At 46.3% G+C, this 16744-nt stretch overlaps 1 protein-coding gene across 1 annotated transcript in view; it reads left to right on the top strand.

The window, feature by feature from the left end:
* The first annotated feature begins 11342 nt into the window (after positions 1–11342).
* Golm1 (golgi membrane protein 1) overlaps positions 11343–16744 on the top strand; it is a 39325-nt gene continuing 33923 nt past the window's right edge. The window contains exon 1 of the mRNA XM_036189233.1: positions 11343–11423. The gene's annotated coding sequence lies outside the window, so the exon portion shown is untranslated. The remainder of the gene's footprint in view (positions 11424–16744) is intronic.

Raw genomic sequence — 16744 nt, 5'->3', positions numbered from 1 at the left:
CTAGCAAGAAATTAGAAATAAATACCATCCCTGGCAACAATGTAGCCAAACTATAGAACATTGAACATCCAAAGAAGGATGAACTTCACTCAAATAAATAGACAGTGAATCTAATTAGCATTAAACATTGGAAGGCAAAGGTTTCAAACTCCAAAGACTGAGGAAAGCCAACCACTATCAGCCAAACTCTCTTCAAAGAACTGGAAATTCAATAAATGTATTTAAATATATGAGTGCCTTAGAGTGTTTACTGTCTTCAATCCATTCAGAACAAAACAAAACTCCAGTAAAACAAGAGCAATAAGAACCCAGAAGAAATGCAGGAAATACAAAGGAATGGGTAAAGTATTTCATATGTATACATGATTTTGTACATATTATAATCATATGTATATAGTAGTATATATCCTAGAATTTAATTTTAGGATGTACTTAGGCTGAGAATCTCAGAACTCAGGAGTCAGAGGCAGCCAAATTTTTGGAGTTTGAGGCCAGCCTGGTCTACATGGTATGTTCCAGGACAGCCAGAGCTGCACAGCGAAACCCTGTGTCAGCAATGATATGGCAGCACGAAGAGTTGTGTGGAATTGCCACTCCCAGCCCCACCCTCACCTGCCTTGCTTCCTACTCTTCTGTTATTTTTTCTGATGTGGTTTGTGTAGCCCTGGCTGGACTGGCATTTGCTGTGTGGCCCAGACAGGCTTCCAATAGTTCTCTTGCTTCAGATTTTCCGCTGTGAGAAATAGAGGCATTGCCACTGTCTGAGCTGAATTTATTTTTAACTTTCCACTTCTGTGCTATTTTTGCCTTGTTTCATCAGTTTTTATTTTACCTTCGTGCCTTTGATTTTCTTTTTTACTTTTTGAGGCAGAGTCTAACCGTAGCTCAAGCTTGACTTGAACTCCTTCTGCCTTATGTTTTATACACATTAATCTTAGTATTGAAAGTTTTACTGTCTGTAAATTCTGGGTTGTTACAATGTTCATTTTTAAAAAACAAAAAAATCTGAATGCTCTAATACACTCAGTATGCAAAGTTTTCTTAAGCTAAAAATTAACAGTTGTAATTTTTTTTTTTGAATGTTGTGGTTTCAAAGGTTTAAAAAGTCTTAAGGTCATGCTAAGGTTATGAGATGAATTGGCAAACTTTCCAAGACCACAAGCTTTTGAACAATAAAAATATTATGTAAGATCCAGCTAGAAGCTCATCTGAAAACCTATCCCACTCGAGATATTTTCTTGTTGATTTAATTTGTAGGGAGAATTCCTGCAGAGCTCTGCAGCTGTTTGATTCTGGAGTGTTAGCACCTGGTTTTGATCTGCCTTTTGTGACTGCTACTTTTTGTGTCCAGTACCTTCTGTTTGAAGTGTGTAAATAATTTTTTGTTTGTTTGTTTTGTTTTTATTTTTAGAGTTAAGGTTTCTCTGTGTAACAGTCCTAGCTGTCCTGGGACTCATTTAGTAGACCAAGTTGGTCTCGAACTCACAGAGATCCCCCTGCCTCTGCCTCCCAAGTGCTGGGATTAAAGGCGTGAGCCACCACTGCTGGCATGAAATATGTAAATCTTTTCTGAGACTTTCCTAAGGGTTCAAAGCCTATTCACAAGAGGAGGGCTTAGCAAACTGAGATGTCCCTGAAGTTGGGAATTCGAATTGGCATTGTCTCTCTGGGGAGCTTAGATAAGAGGTTTTGGTATTCATAAATTGACTTGATAAAGGTGCGAATTATGTAACAATAAAAAAGCCCTTTGCGAAGCAGCAGTGAGTCAGTTCACCAGAGATTGATGGACACCCCACCCCCCCCCCCTGCAGTTGGAAAAGCTAAAATCATCCTAGAGTGCCTCTATCTTCTTTACATGGGCCTGCATGAACCCCACACCCAATACAGCATTAATTCTTTTGTGTGTGTGCATGTGTGCACTCCTGTGCATGAGGAAGCACGAGTCAAACTAAATATCTTCCCCACCACAGTGTCTGAGGCAAGGTCTCTCTCTAAGCCTGGAGCTGAAGCGTGAACGTACTTGGTCTTACCAATAAAAAACCAGGAGTCAAATATCGGGGTGATAAACTGACAGATCAGAGAAGCAAAGGGGCAGCCACCAGTGACTTCTTACTTCTACAGATATTCTGACTGAATGGAGGCCGAGATCCTATCTCCACCTGCCTTATATTTCTGTCTCCACCTCCTGATTGTTCTGGGATTAAAGGCATGAGCCTCCCAAGCACTGGGATTAAAGGTGTGAGCTTCCACTACCTGGTTGCCATAGTCAATGAGTGACTAGCTTCGCCCTCTGATCTCCAGGCAAGCTTTGTCAGAACACAAAATATCATGCCGCATGGAGTTCAATGATCCAGTTAGAATGACTGACCAGCAAATCCCTGGGATCTTCTTGTCTCTACCTCCCCAGAGCTGGAATTACAAAATTGTGCAACTTCATGCAGCTGTTCCTCCCTCCCTCCCTTGCCTCCCTCTTTCCCCATTCCTTCCTTTCCTTCTTCCTCCCTTCCTTCTGTTCTTTAACATAGGTGCTAAGGATTGCTGGAGGACTCATGCTTGCATGGGAATCGCTTACTGACTGGGTCATGTCTCCAGCCTCTTTTCTTGCTGTTTTTATTAAGAAAATGTTTAAAGATTCGTAAAAAAAACAACAAAATTGTATAATATAAAACCAACATCAGTTGAGTGTGTCACACACCTTTAGTGCCAGCACTTGGGATGTAGAGGCAGGAGGATCTCTGAGTTTGAGGCAGCCTGGTCTACAGAGTGAGTTCCAGGACAGCCAGGGAGGCACAGAGAAACCCTGTCTTGGAAAATCAAAACTAAAATGAAACTGAACCAACCAAAGAAATACACAGCGTCAGATTTTATATCATTAAGCCTTTAGCCCACTGTTTCATCTATGTTTTGTTGTGTCTGCTGATACATTTTGATGCAGTCTTGTCCCTCCTGTCTAGGAATATCATACACATGCAGTATTGTGCATTTCAGAAAAAACGTGGGCACATTCTTTCTTGAACAAAATAAAATTACTTATGGTGATATTTTATTTGTACTGAAATGTGATTTTATTTGTATGTTAATAAATAAAGTTGCCTGGGGGTCAGAGCTAATAGCAAGCCATAGCAGAAGCCGGATGGTGGTGGCACATGCCTTTACTCCCAATCACTTGACAGGCAGATCTCTGTGCATTCAAGGACACAGCCAACATGGAGACACATGCCTTTAATCTCAATACCAACCATAGAAGACCTGGAGGTCTGTACAGACAGGCAGTGATGAGGAGGTCATGTGGTTGGGTTTACAACCAATGAGAAGGCAGAACAGAAGGTCTATAAAAAAGACAGACACACAGGAAGTAGGTCTCTTGCTGAGGGAAGGACAGGAGCAGCAGTGAAGGGTAAGGTTTTTAGCTCTCAGCTATTGCTCTGACCTCTTGGGCTTTCATCTCTGCATTGGCTCTGTGTTTCTTATTTAACAAGATGGTTACATCTACAATTACTCACCAAAAAAAAAAAAAGTGACACTGATTCTTTGGCTCCATCTTTGTATCTGTGTTGGCTTTTGTTGCTGTGACAGAAACCTAAGTGCAAACATTCAGAGGGAGGAAGGGTTCTGGCTCATGGTTTCAGTCTTCATTCTGCGGTAGGCAGGTGGCTTTATTGAATGGGCTATGGTACTGCAGAATACTATGGGAGGAGAGGATGGTAGAGAGAAGTGGCCCATCTTGTGCAGACAGAAGACAGAAGAAGGGTGGGACCCGCTGCTGAGTAAAAATCCTCTGGTATTGAGTACAATACAGTAAGTCAGATCAGGCCAAATTAATAAGTCCAGGTTTAATCTGAGCAAAGCATTCCTGGGTGGTCCCAGGGGAAGAGGAGAAACCATGTGGCAAGTCTATAGGCCCGGGTCTTAAATACCCTGTAGGCATGGTTTTTGAGTAGCTCCAGGGAAGGAGCCAACCCTTGATGGGCTTTCTGAGGGGCAGGGTCTGGAATGGGAAGGGTGAGACTTGAGTGGGGTTTCCCAGCATCAGTTAAAGGTTCTGACCTTTAAAAGCACACCCCAAGGACCAACTTCCTTAAACTTCCATCACCTCCCAATAATAGCATCAAATGAAAAGCCCATCAACATATTAACTCACTGACAAAGTCAGACTCTTCATGATCCCATCACTTCCCCAGAGCTCCACCTCTGTCTGCACACTGCTGCACAGAAACTGAGCCTTTGACACACGCCTCTGTTCAGACTCCTTTCCAAGCACGTTTGTAGATCTAAGCAGAGCCGATGCTGTTTGGTGTCTCCCTTCACAGGGCAGCTGGAGCCACTCAGTGTCTTTGTCGTCTTGTTGTTTCTCAACAGTCACACCCACTCTCCTTTGATCCTCCGTGATTTCTCTGAGTCTCTCACAACAGAACAGAGGATATTTGCTCTTCTTTGTCTGCCTGCTTCCTTTCTCTTTTAATGATTATCCAATCTCCTTGTAAGGAGAGGTCCCATTGTGTGGAGTCTCCATGAGGATTAGTGGCCACTCTTCCCTGCAGAATCTAGAGAAGTTCCGTGTGCTAGGCCGCAGGATGGACTCACAAATCAGACTCCTCCCACAGGAACCTTCATTTAGAGTCAAGTACTGGGGGCTGTTGGAGGGTCCTATTCTTCAAAGAAACAGCAGAGTGTAGCAACAAATAACCCTGGTTAGAACTGCACATTTCTTTTCTGCTGGGTATTGTGGCTGTATTTTTGTTGAGCTACTCTTGGCCTGGCTCCAGAGATTAGCAGCTAGCCCTAATCTTTTGTTTAATTGACATCTTAATATATAAATCTTTTGTCTTATCACTCTATGTGAATCTTGTCTGAAAGTCTCCCAAGGATCAAAGGCCTATGTAAAACTTGGTTGAGGAAATCTGGAAACCCGTGGTACCTGAGAAATCAAGGAACTTGCACTTGGCATTTCATCTGTGGGAGCTCATCTCAGGTTGCTTTGAAGGTACAGAAATTAACTGACTAAATTGTAAATAGAAAATAAAAATGCCTGAGGTGAAGGGAAAAGGTTTCAGTCCTTCCAGGCTGGACCCCCTGCAGCCATGAAAGGCTAAGTTCATTCTTAAGATGCCTCTGAGTCTTCTTTCCATGGATCTGCATGAACCTACACCCCCCCCCCCCCTCCCCCCCCTTGAACCCACACACCAGTGCCCTGACAAACAGCAACAGGGTATTAAGTTTGGTCTTAGCATATTCTCAGCTCTGGCTTTAAGGCCAACAATGAAGAGGTGGGCTTTGCTTAGAGTAAATAGGAATCAGATCCACAGGTATATCTATGGAGACAAAAGACAGAGATTGTGGTTGCTAGCTAAGATGAGCACATGGCCATACCTGTCAGTCCCAGCACAACACTGTGTTCCAGGAGTAGAGTAATGGACTATTGGAATTTATGGGTCTGTGGTAGGCAGAAAATGATCTTTCAAAAGCTGTTCATGTCCTGGTGCCTGTGACTGCCTCCTCACATGACTGAAGGGACTTTGCAAGTATTAGGTTGAGGGTTCCCGGTTGTGGGGAGTAATTCTGGAGTATTCAGGTGACATCAACAGAAGTACAGAAGTTTTAATAGTGACCACACCCTCCCAATGAGGAAGGGGCAAAACTATGGAAGCAGGGTGAGAAGATACCGTACTGTGGACCCACCAAGGAATGTGCGAAGCCTTCACAAACTGGGAAGCCTTGGACATAGACCCTCTGTTGTTTTAAAAAATGCTAAGCAGCACTGATTACTGTGCAGAAAGGTCACGAGGCACAAGCCACAACGAAAACCAGTAGGAGAGCTTTATTAGGAGGGACAAAAGAACCAGGCCTGGGGAAGAAGCACGCGCGCGCGCGCGCGCACACACACACACACACACACACACACACACACACGCACGCACGCAGAGAGAGAGAGAGAGAGAGAGAGAGAGAGAGAGAGAAGGGGGCAGGAGAGAATAGAGAAGAGATAGGAGTCTGTGTCCGACTTTTTAAGGGTTCCCATGCACATGCACAGGTGGGCTTATGGAGCTACACCACAAATGCGCTGATTGAGTGACTGCAATGCACGCATTTGCACAATCACGCAGCATATTGATGATGTAAGACCCCTTGGTTAGCTACTGAACTGCGCATGTGCAGTCATGCAGCTGGAGAAGCGGCAGAATCCTAACACCCTCCCCAAAGCCTAGAGAGAGAGGCTGCCCTGCAGACAACTGGATTTCCAACCTACAGAACTGTAAATAAATGTGTGTTGTTTGGGGCTGGCTCTTGTGGTGCACACCTTTAAAATCCCATGACTTTAGTCAAGGCCAGACAGGTCTACATAGAGAGTTCCAGGTTAGCCAGAACTACATAGTGAGACTCTGTCTCAACAAAAAACAAAAAAAAACCAAAAAACAAAAAACCCAAAAAAACGTTGTGTTGTTTTAAGATGTTAAATTAGTGGTAATGTGTTAAACCAGCCAAGAGAAAGGTAACACAACATCCACCCCTTAACTAGGAGAAGACTTTGATTGGCAGACTTACCAAGGCTAGAATCTTGGAAAGCAGGCAGGATTCTGTGGCAATCAGACAAAATGTCAACGGGTCTGGAAATCAGCTGCACATGGATGCTGGGACCCAACAATTGATTAGAGAAGATGAAGGAGAAAGGGGGCTGGAAAAGAGAGCTCAGTGCAGTGCTCACACACACTAGAGGCATACGGACACACAATAGAAGTATACCTGCAGTTTAAAACTTCCAGGATTTGTGAGAAAGAAAACAGGGAAGCTAGAAAAGGAGTGGTTCTCAGTGAAGATGGAGCTAGCTCAGCCAATGCCTCAGCACCCAATCACACACACCTGCTGCAGAGCAAGTTCAGGAATCACTGACTTAGCCTCATCAGAGAAGCATCTGGAACCATCTTCGTGGAGGATGATGTTTAACAGAGACTCATAACTGGTCCAAGTGCAGAGAATAACCATCTGGGGAGTGCTCAGCCATAAATGGGGTGTCTGTATCACATACCCTCCCCTAAGACTCATACGGCTGGGCAGTGATTCTAAGGGTCAAAGGTTGGTGAGTGCTGAGGGTAAACAGTGTCTTCTGGACATGACAGGGTCTCTGCACCCATGACCTCACAGCAGCTATGGTTGCCTGCCCAAGATCAAGCCAGCCAACATTCCAACATGGATGGAGGAGGGGCACATGAGTGTGTGTGTGTGTGTGTGTGTGTGTGTGTGTGTGTGTGTGTGTGTGTGTGTGTGTGTGTGTGTGTGTGTGTGTATGTGTGTATGTTTGTGTATGTGTGTGTGTGTGTGTGTGTGTGTGTGTGTGTGTGTCCGCTAAAGAGTTTGACGGCTGGTGGGGAAGGAAAAGTCAGTTTTCTTTTGAGGTCCAACTTGGAAAGACAGTTCAGTAAGCTCCACTGCAGGTGCATGGGTGACCCCCAAACAGCTGATTGTTGAAAGTCAACCCAGCATGGATGATGGCATTCCCACAGCTGCGTCAGACGGAGGCCCCTTCTTGGTTGACTTTGCCTGGTCTGTGTGCTCTAAAACCTGAGGTGACACTCAGCTTAGGCAGAATTTCATGAAACCAAAAGAGGAATATGGGAAGGCATGGCTGGTATCTCAGGTGAACGCAAAAAGTCCTCTGTAACATGAATCTTAAAAGGTCTTATTAATAAAGACACTTAGGAGCCAGATATTGGGGTGAATGCTGAGAGATGAGAGAAGCAGAACAAGCCACAGCCACCTCACCTTGCCAACTTCTTAGCAGATGCTCTTTCCTCAAACTGGAAGCCTCCGAGTCCTCATCCGAATGGATCTCAGCTGAATTTCTGCTAAAAGCCTAAAAGTTAAAAAGCCTCTAGTTCCTGGTCCTCATGCCTTATATATTCTTTTCTGCTTCCTGCCATTACTTCCTGGGATTACAGGTATGTATCTTTCCCGAGCAAGACATGAGATCTCAAATGTTTGGATTAAAGGTGTGTGTCATCACGTCTGGCTGTTTCCAGTGTGGCTTTGAACTCACCGGATGGATCTCTGCCTCTGGAATGCTAGGATTAAAGGTGTGAGCTATCACTGCCTAACCTCTATGTTTAATATAGTGACTGTTCTGTTCTCTGACCCCCAGATAAGTTTATTGGGGTGCACAATATATCAACCATAGTCCTCCCTACCCCCTCTATGAGGTAATGTCAACAGACCTCAGCTTGAGGGGCCTGACATGCACTCACAGCTGCTCTGGTGAAGATGTAGTAGCTGCTTTGCTCTAGGACAGCATTCTGCATCTACCCCTTCCTCCAGCTCCCACAACCTCTCTGCCTGTTCTTCCACAGCGGCCCCTGAGCTTGGATGGGCTGACATAGACAACTGGTGATTTCCTTGTGATCATTGCACTGTGCTCTGACAACAGTCACACCAGCAGCTTGACAGATGTAAACCTCGACAGTGACGGTCACTGAAGGGGGGTGCTGGTGACATCGACACGCTGCCCTCTTAGAGCAGGTGTAGTAACAAGACATCCTATCTATTTACCCACAGCAGCAGCTTCTCCACTGGGACAAAGACCTGACCAGCCACAGGTTTTTCCATGAGAATCAATGATTCTCACTCCATGATGAGAGTCTGGGGCTCCGATTATTGAAAACCATGCAGTTTATTTTACAGATTTGCAAAATTGGGAGTCAGCTTTGAAGGGCAGGCACACCGATTGTGGAGAGCAGCTTACAACCTGTAACATGTAAGGAATCTTCCTATATGAATAGTAATGAAGGTGCAATCTTACGAGTCATCCTGGTTTGTATTCTGGGTCTTCCGCAACAAAACCCACACATGGAATCATCTCTAGGTTTCATCCCATTTAAAGCATGTTAGGGCCATGACCTTGCAGGCCAGCCTGGCTGTTACTGCTTTTCTACTCTATAAACCTGTAGTGTGTGTGTGTGTGTGTGTGTGTGTGTGTGTGTGTGTGTGTTAGCTTATAGAGTTGGGGAAGGCTGCTAGACTAACAGGTATTAGCAGTGATTTATTTTCTGTTCGTTTGTAACTGGGCCTAAACTGCCTCAAGGCGTCTTTGAACATGAACCATCAGATTCCTCTGCTGTGGGATGTTCCGTATGCTGTGAATGTATGTTGCTCTGATAGGTTGATAAATAAAAAGCTTATTGGCCAATAGCCAGGCAGGAAGTATAGGTGGGATAAGCAGAGAGGAGAATTCTGGGAAGAGGAAGGCTGAGTCAGCGGATGGCAGCCTGCTGTCCAGGGAGCAGCATGTATCGGCACACAGGTAAAGTCACGGAGCAGGTGGCAACATATAGATTAACAGAAATGGGCTGAGTTTAAGTGTAACAGCTAGTCAGTGGAAGGCCTGAGCTAATGGCTGAGCAGTTGTTTTTTGTTTTTGTTTTTTGTTTGTTTGTTTTTCAAGACAGGGTTTCTCTGTGTAGCTTTGTGCCTTTCCTGTATCTCGCTATGTAGACCAGGCTGGCCTCGAACTCACAAAGATCTGCCTGCCTCTGCCTCCCGAGTGCTGGGATTAAAGGTGTGCTCCACCACCGCCTGGCCAGGGCTGAGCAGTTTTAATTAATATAAGCTTCTGAGTGATTATTTTATAAGCGGCTGCGGGGGTCTGTGGAACTGGGCGGGACTGGAGAAAGCTTCAGCTACATTCCTCCTTATGACCTTACAGCCAATGGACAAGTTGCTGGATGCATCCAGAACAGTCTGTGCCGCCAGCACATCTTGCTGGCACACTGAGAGCATGCCATGAAGAGCTCCCAGCCTAGCCTGGGGTGACCATTGTCCTGTGGCAGCCTGCACAGTGCCTTCCAGCACTGCAAAAGCTAGCCCGTTGAGGACACCCCTCCCACCCCCACTCACTCCGTTTGAGTTTTCCGTGTCTTGCAACCACGCTGCACAGTCTTCAATACAGGGTCTTAGAGTTTAGTTCTGCATGCACTAAACAGCAGTGATAACCGTCCCTATTGTTTTGGTGGCCAAGAACCCCTCAGATCATAGAACACCCCGGCAAGCTTGGAAGGCTGTGCATCCTGGCAAGGTGACTCTGAATTAATAAGCGATGGTTTCAAAGAGAAGGTTCTTCCATCCACATAGGTCTTTGTGTTTTCTAATTATATACCCCTGGTAGGAGTGTCCTTAACCACTTCCTTATGCTCTGAGAGAGTCCTGTCTAGAAAATGTTCTCAGTCACTGTTCCATTGCTGTGAAGAGACACTGTGACCAAGGCAGCTTATAAAAGAAAGCATTTAACTGGGGGCTTGCTTACTGTTTCGGGGGGGGGGTGAGTCCATGACCATCATGGTGAGGGCAAAGGTGTTGGAGCAGTAGCTGAGATCTCACATCTTACCCACAAAAGGGAGGCAGAGAGCTGGGGAACTGGACCTGGTGTGGGCTTTTGAAACCTCAAAGCCCACCCACAGTGATATACCTACCCCCAACAAGGTCACACCTCCGAATCCTAAACAGTTCATCAGCTGGGTAGCAAACATTGAAACAAATCTGCTTATGGGGGCCATTCTCATTCAAACAACCACACAGGGCGTCTCTTGGGGGAAAAAAGAAAACAAAACAGCATTGGGGGTATGGGTGAGGTCATCAGGCACTGCTCCATTGTTTACTGTTGTTGGGTTTTAAGGAAATGCTCAGAGTGAAGGGGTTGCCTTACCCAGACAGGGAAAGTGGGAAGCCTTGAAAGAGATTCTTCAATTGTTCTCAACCCTAGCCATGTACTAAGAAACGGAGGCTTAAAGTGTGCAAAGGAATCCCAGCACTCGGGAGGCAGAGGCAGGTGGATCTCTGAAGTCCAGGCCAGCCTGGTTTACAGAGTGAGTTCCAGGACAGCCGGGGCTGTTACACAGAGAAATCATGTCTTAAAAAACAACAAACAAACAAACAAACAAAAAAACCCCACACAACCAAAAAACTCCAAACCAAACCAAGACAAAACAAACAACAACAAAAGTGCGAACAATACCAGTGCTCACTCAGACTCAGAATTCAGGACCCTGCACCCAAATAACCAATGACTGGTGAATGCTGCCAGTTAAGAATTCGGAGGCAGAGGCTGGAGGGGCTCCATGAGTTCGAGGCCAGCCTGGTCCGCACCAGCGAGCTCCAGGCCGGCCTGGACCGCATAGTGAGACCTATCCTGCTTCGCGGCTACCTCGGAGATCACCCGTTGGCAGTGTGGCGGGCGAGGAGGCGATGACTCCAGCCTGGAGGCCTGAGCGCACGGTTGCCTGCACTGGGCGGGGAGCAGACGGAGGAGGGCGGCGCCGCGGGGCTGGGGCCTGGGCTGCAGCTCCGCCGGAAGTGCCCGCCCGCCCGCCCGCCCGCCCGGACATCCTCGGCGGAGAACGGGCCGGCGCCGCGGCCGGACCTGGCGCTCCGCAGCCTCGCAGGTGAGCGCCTCGCCTCTCCCGTAGGATGCAACGCGTGCGTCGCCGCTGCTCTCGCCTCCTCCTCCTCCTCCTCCTCCTCCTCCTCCTCCTCCACCGCTTCGCTGCCTTCTCTGTCTCTCTCTCCTTCTCTTCTCTCCCTGCCCTCCTACGGTCTTTCCTCTCCTCTCCTAATCGCCCCCTCCTCCCTCCCCGGCAAACCCTGCAAGTGGTTCCCGAGTCCCGAGCCCCCGGGTCGCCAGCCACAAGCAGCTGTAGCCAGCTTTCTGGGATGCTCCTTGTCAGGGTGGAACTACCGAGCAACTTTTGCTCTGTTCTAGAAACACTCGCTGGGGTTTTGATACTCTTTTCTGCACTGTATTTAAAAATGTTAACAATACTTTAAAAATGTATACAAGATTGGGAAACACTCCCAGTTTTGATGAGTTCTTTCTAGCAATTTAAGAGTGGTGAGGTTGGGGACGTTACTATGGGATAACCATTTCCAGGTATTGCATCTCCAAGTGTGCTTTTTTTTTTTTTTTTTTTTTAAATTTTAACTTTCAAGGTTTGAGGCTTTCTTTGTCTAGTTAGGGGTCTCAGGTATATATATCCCTGATATGTAAACATACAGAGGAACGTTCTTTAGAAGTGGAGTAAAGTGCACACCAGTTTACCAGTTTGATGAACTGCTCAGCAGTGTTGGAATGACTGACCATGAGTGAATGAATGGCCATCAGCTTGGGTCAGATTTGGCGGTTGTATTTCTGAAAGTGAGGGCTGGAGGCCAGGGAATTCACAGCAGTTCTGTTGGGTGTTAGGACTTTGCAGCTCCTGCTGTTCATCTTAGAGACCAGTTAAACCCAGTCCTTGCTATTGGCAAGAATCATTTTCCCTTGTAATTAGAAAACAGTAGTCAGTAGACTTCTGAGACTCTTGTCAGTGTAGACACTCCTGAAAGTATTAGTGGACAGTAAGTTATAAGAAATGTAAAGAAAATATGTGTTGGTTTTTAGACCTAATTCTCCATCTTAGGGAATGATTATTACATTTTGTACATTTAAATGAATGAGTTTTGTACAGAAATGTTGCTTCCAGGGGAGTGTGTGTGTGTGGTGTGTGTGTGTATGTGTGTGTGTGTGTGTGTGGTGATGAGACACATGACCTGGCCATTAGGCCTTGAAATCAATCCCCTTTGTAATTACTGTTGACAGGTCTGGTTATTGGTGGGGGATGGGAAGGGTTTACATTTGTTTGTTTTTAGGGGTAGGACACAAAGAGCAGGGAGCTCTATGTGTTTCCATGGCCACCTCCAGCCTGAAGGCCTGCCAATGTCCTGTGAAAGTGCAGAAGCAGTTAGGACAGGGCCTGGGAACAAGGCCTCTGTGGGGCAGTTGAAGGCTGGAGAAAGGGGCTTGCAGGAAGCCTGGGCCTAGGGAGCGGCCCTGCCTCTGGAGAATCCTGGGGCGCTGAAGGGAAATGAGGAAGGTTGTGAGCAATGTGCTTTTCCCTCGAATTTCTTCACATGGTTGTCTTTTTTTTTTTTTTAAGAAAAAAAAAAAAAAAAGATTCCTTTAAGACCTAACGTGAAAAATAACATCCCATAATTTCTTTTTTTTTCTCTCTCCCCCCCCCCCCCCCCCAGGACCTTGTGCTTGCTAGGAGAGCGCTCTACCACTGAGCTAAATCCCCAACCCATAATTTCTTTTTTAAAGTGTTTCTTTCTTTGGGAAAAGAAAAAAATAAAGGTAGGAGGTATGGCCTTTAAATGTCTTTACTTTCCTGCTGGAGAAATGGCTAGGGGGTGTGGAAGGTGTGAGTACAGTAGTTCATTCCCCACCATGAGAAAGCCAGGTGTAATGACATGCCCTGTAACCCTAAGTGGGTGGACAGGACAGAGGCCCCTGGAGTCTCTGATCAGCTAGTCCAGTGTTATCAATGAAAGGCATGCCCTGGCTCAAATAGTGAGGTGGTGATCCACAGAGGGAGATGCTGGGCATAGAGGATCACCTCCCTGTAACATGAATCTTAAAGGGTATTATTAAAAACAAACAAACAAACAAAAAATCCCCACCCCCCAAAAAAACAAACAACAACAACAAAAAAACCCAACCCAGTGCCAGTTATTGGTGCTTCTGAAAGACCAGAGAAGCAGAACAAGCCACAGCTACCTCACCTCACCAATTTCTCAGCTGATCCTGTTTCCTCAGATTGGAAGCCTTTCAGTCCTCATCCCAATGGGTCTCAGCTGAACTGCTGCTCAAAAGTCTAAAAGCTTAACCGGCTCTAGTTCCTGGTTTTCACGCCTTAAATACCTTTCTGCTTCCTGCCTTCACTTCCTGGGATTAAAGGCGTGAATTCACCATGCCTGGCCGTTTCCAGTGTGACTTTGAACTCACAGAGATCCATGCCTCCAGAAGGCTAAGGTTAAAGGTGTGAGTGCCACCATTTTCTGGCCTCTATGTCTGTCTAGTGGTTGTTCTGTTCTCTGACCCCAGATAAGTTTATTAGGATGCATGATATATTGGGGAACACAGTACCACCACACAGTTTCCTGTCGGGTCTGCTTATATCCTGAGGGTTTTAGTTTGTGTGTGGCTCATGTTCAGAGCTTGTGCTTTGCCGACCTATTTTTGTGTTGCTTATGTAAATTTCATTTGTGCCTTTTATGTCCATTCTGAATGCTTGCTATTCCTCATAAGGGTTCCTGTAGTTAAAATCCGCCCATGTAGCTGGGTGGTGGTGGCGCACGCCTTTAATCCCAGCACTCGGGAGGCAGAGGCAGGCGGATCTCTGTGGGTTCTAGGCCAGCCTGGGCTACCAAGTGAGTTCCAGGAAAGGTGCAAAGCTACATAGAGAAACCCTGTCTCGAAAAACCAAAAAAAAAAAAAAAAAAAAATCTGCCCATGTACCTCACTGTGCATGAGCCAACTAGATGGTTGGAAAGATGACACTGTCCAACCTCCCACCCTTGCAGGCTTGTCAGTGACTCTCTGACAGAGGGACCTGTAGGGGATGCAGGCTTGTGCTCACACTTGTACTAATACTGTCAGTACTTTATGATCTTGTAATACAGTTGGTGGGAAGCAATGATGTGTGAATGCTTCATGAACTCTGTGTGCATGTTTAATGCCATGTTCACGAAATGCCTCACTCCGCCATGGCTGGGTGAGAATGAGTGATTTTCTTCCTTAACTTAGTACTGCATCGCCCACACCCCCTGGGATGAAGTGTCCCAAAGGAGACAGCTGGTCTTCTGCTTAGACAGTTCTCCCATCCAGTCCCCATGAGGCGTTGGTGGCATGCTCCGCTTGCCTGCCTTCTGTGGCTAAACCTTCCCTTGAAGGTGAATGTTTCCTTGATGGTCTCTTTAGGTTTCACAACTGCCTCAGGCAACAGTCACCGGGTGAGCTGGTTAGTGTTTTGTCAATTTGGTCAAGCTAGGGTCATCTGGGAAGAGGAAACCTCCTTTGAAGATTTGCCTCCATCAGATTGGCTTGTGGGCATGTCTGTGGTGCATTGAAGATTGATGTGGGAAGGTCCCGCCCACTGTGGTCCTGTAGGAAGCAGGCTGAGCAAGTGTTCTTTCATGGTCTCAGCCTCTGTTCCTGCCCTCAAGTGTTCTTGCCCTGACTTCCCTCAGTTATGTGGGAAGTATTCAAGTCAAGCAGACCCATATACCTCCCCGAGTCGCTTTTTTGTCAGAGCCACGAAAACACACTGGGACACCAAGGTTGCCCTTACAGAGTGGCCTGCAGGTTCCAATAGAAATAGGCTCTCGCCAGGCATGGTGGCACGCCTCTAATCCCAGCACTCGGGAGGCAGAGGTAGGTGGATCTCTTGAGTTCGAGGTCAGCCTGGTCTACAGAGTGAGTTCCAGGAAAGGCGCAAAGCTACACAGAGAAACCCTGTCTTAAAAAACAAACAAACAAACAAACAAACAAACGAGAACTAGGCTCTCTCCATTACCAGACTAAAATGGCCGAATCTCCTGTGTCTCTTTGGAGACCTTCCTCTACTGCCTTGTTCTTCGGGTGGTGGGGTCTTGCCCAATGCACCCTTGGTGTGAAGGGGAGCAGTGTTCCTACTTGGAACATGGCACACACATGGCGTTAAACAGGGAAGGTGTAAAATGCTACAAAATGTGGCTCTGAGACTTGCTAAAGTCACAATCTTATCTTTCTCACATTGTATTTATTGTCACCATTTTGCTTTTGTGTTAAAACTGTATTCATCAAAGAAAAGTGAAATTAGAATAATGGGGAGACAATTCATGTAACCATCTGTGTCCTGCTTTTGTGCATCTCCATGTATAGTGCAGGGAGATGTTCTCATGCACGGTATAGTTTGGAGTCTTTTTTATCTTCCAGCAGAATCAGAATCGTACTGCCTTGGCTCTTCTGTAACTTTTCGCTCTATAGTTTGTATACTGATGATTTTGTTTTATGGGTTTGCTCTGTAGTTTGTATACTGATGGTTTTGTTTTATAGGTTTGCTCTCTAGTTTGTATACTGATGGTTTTGTTTTATAGGTTTGCTCTCTAGTTTGTATACTGATGATTTTGTTTTATAGGTTAACACTATGATTTTGCTCTTACTAGTGATTCTCTGAGTTGGTAGGCTTAGCTAGGTGATTCTTCTCCACACAATACTGGCCAGGGCTATAGTCCTTGGGAAACTCAGTTTGGGAGGCTGAGACTTCAAGATAGTTCATTAGCTGTTACCAATGCTGATTTCTTAGCAGGGGCAGGATTTTACTACCCTAGTCAAATAATTGATTGGTCTAATTTTCCTGGCAGCAGAATTGGAGAGCTGGTGTTTACCATCTGCTCCTCTCTGTTGCTGGTATTGAGGCAGCAGACAGGTTATTCCTTACACCCCCACCTCCCCACTTAGCCCCCCACACCCACCCACTGCTGCCCATGTCCTTTCTGAGTCCCTTTTGCCGGGTTCTCTAGTGACAGGGCTGTTCTGGGTTCCTTCTGATGAACACATTAGCCTCACCTACGCTTGAGCAGGGCATTTGATCAATGTAGAGATGAGCCTTAGAGTAGGAAGCGGCTTTAAACAGCCGTGTCTTGTTACTCTTCTCTTCTGCGAGAAGTGAACAGAAAGCCTGCATCCCTGGGGCGGACAGTCATAGGGCCGGGTGTGGGGGAAGGAAGGCTGTTCTGTGTGGCGGAGCGCTGCTGGTAACACTGGGAGAGAGCCAGGAGGCCACAAAAGAGCTAGGAAAATGAACAAACATTTCTCCAGAGATAATGGGTCACTTTCTCTGGTGGCTCACCAGATCCGGGTTGGCCCTGTCTGGAGGGAACTAAGGAGAACAGGTGTGGCCTCCAGCTT

The sequence above is a fragment of the Onychomys torridus genome, chromosome 5, assembly GCF_903995425.1.
Source record: "Onychomys torridus chromosome 5, mOncTor1.1, whole genome shotgun sequence".
In the NCBI taxonomy this organism is placed as follows: Eukaryota; Metazoa; Chordata; class Mammalia; order Rodentia; family Cricetidae; genus Onychomys; species Onychomys torridus.
The sequence above is the reverse complement of the archived record's forward strand: the minus strand, read 5'-3'. Positions and strand labels throughout refer to the sequence as shown.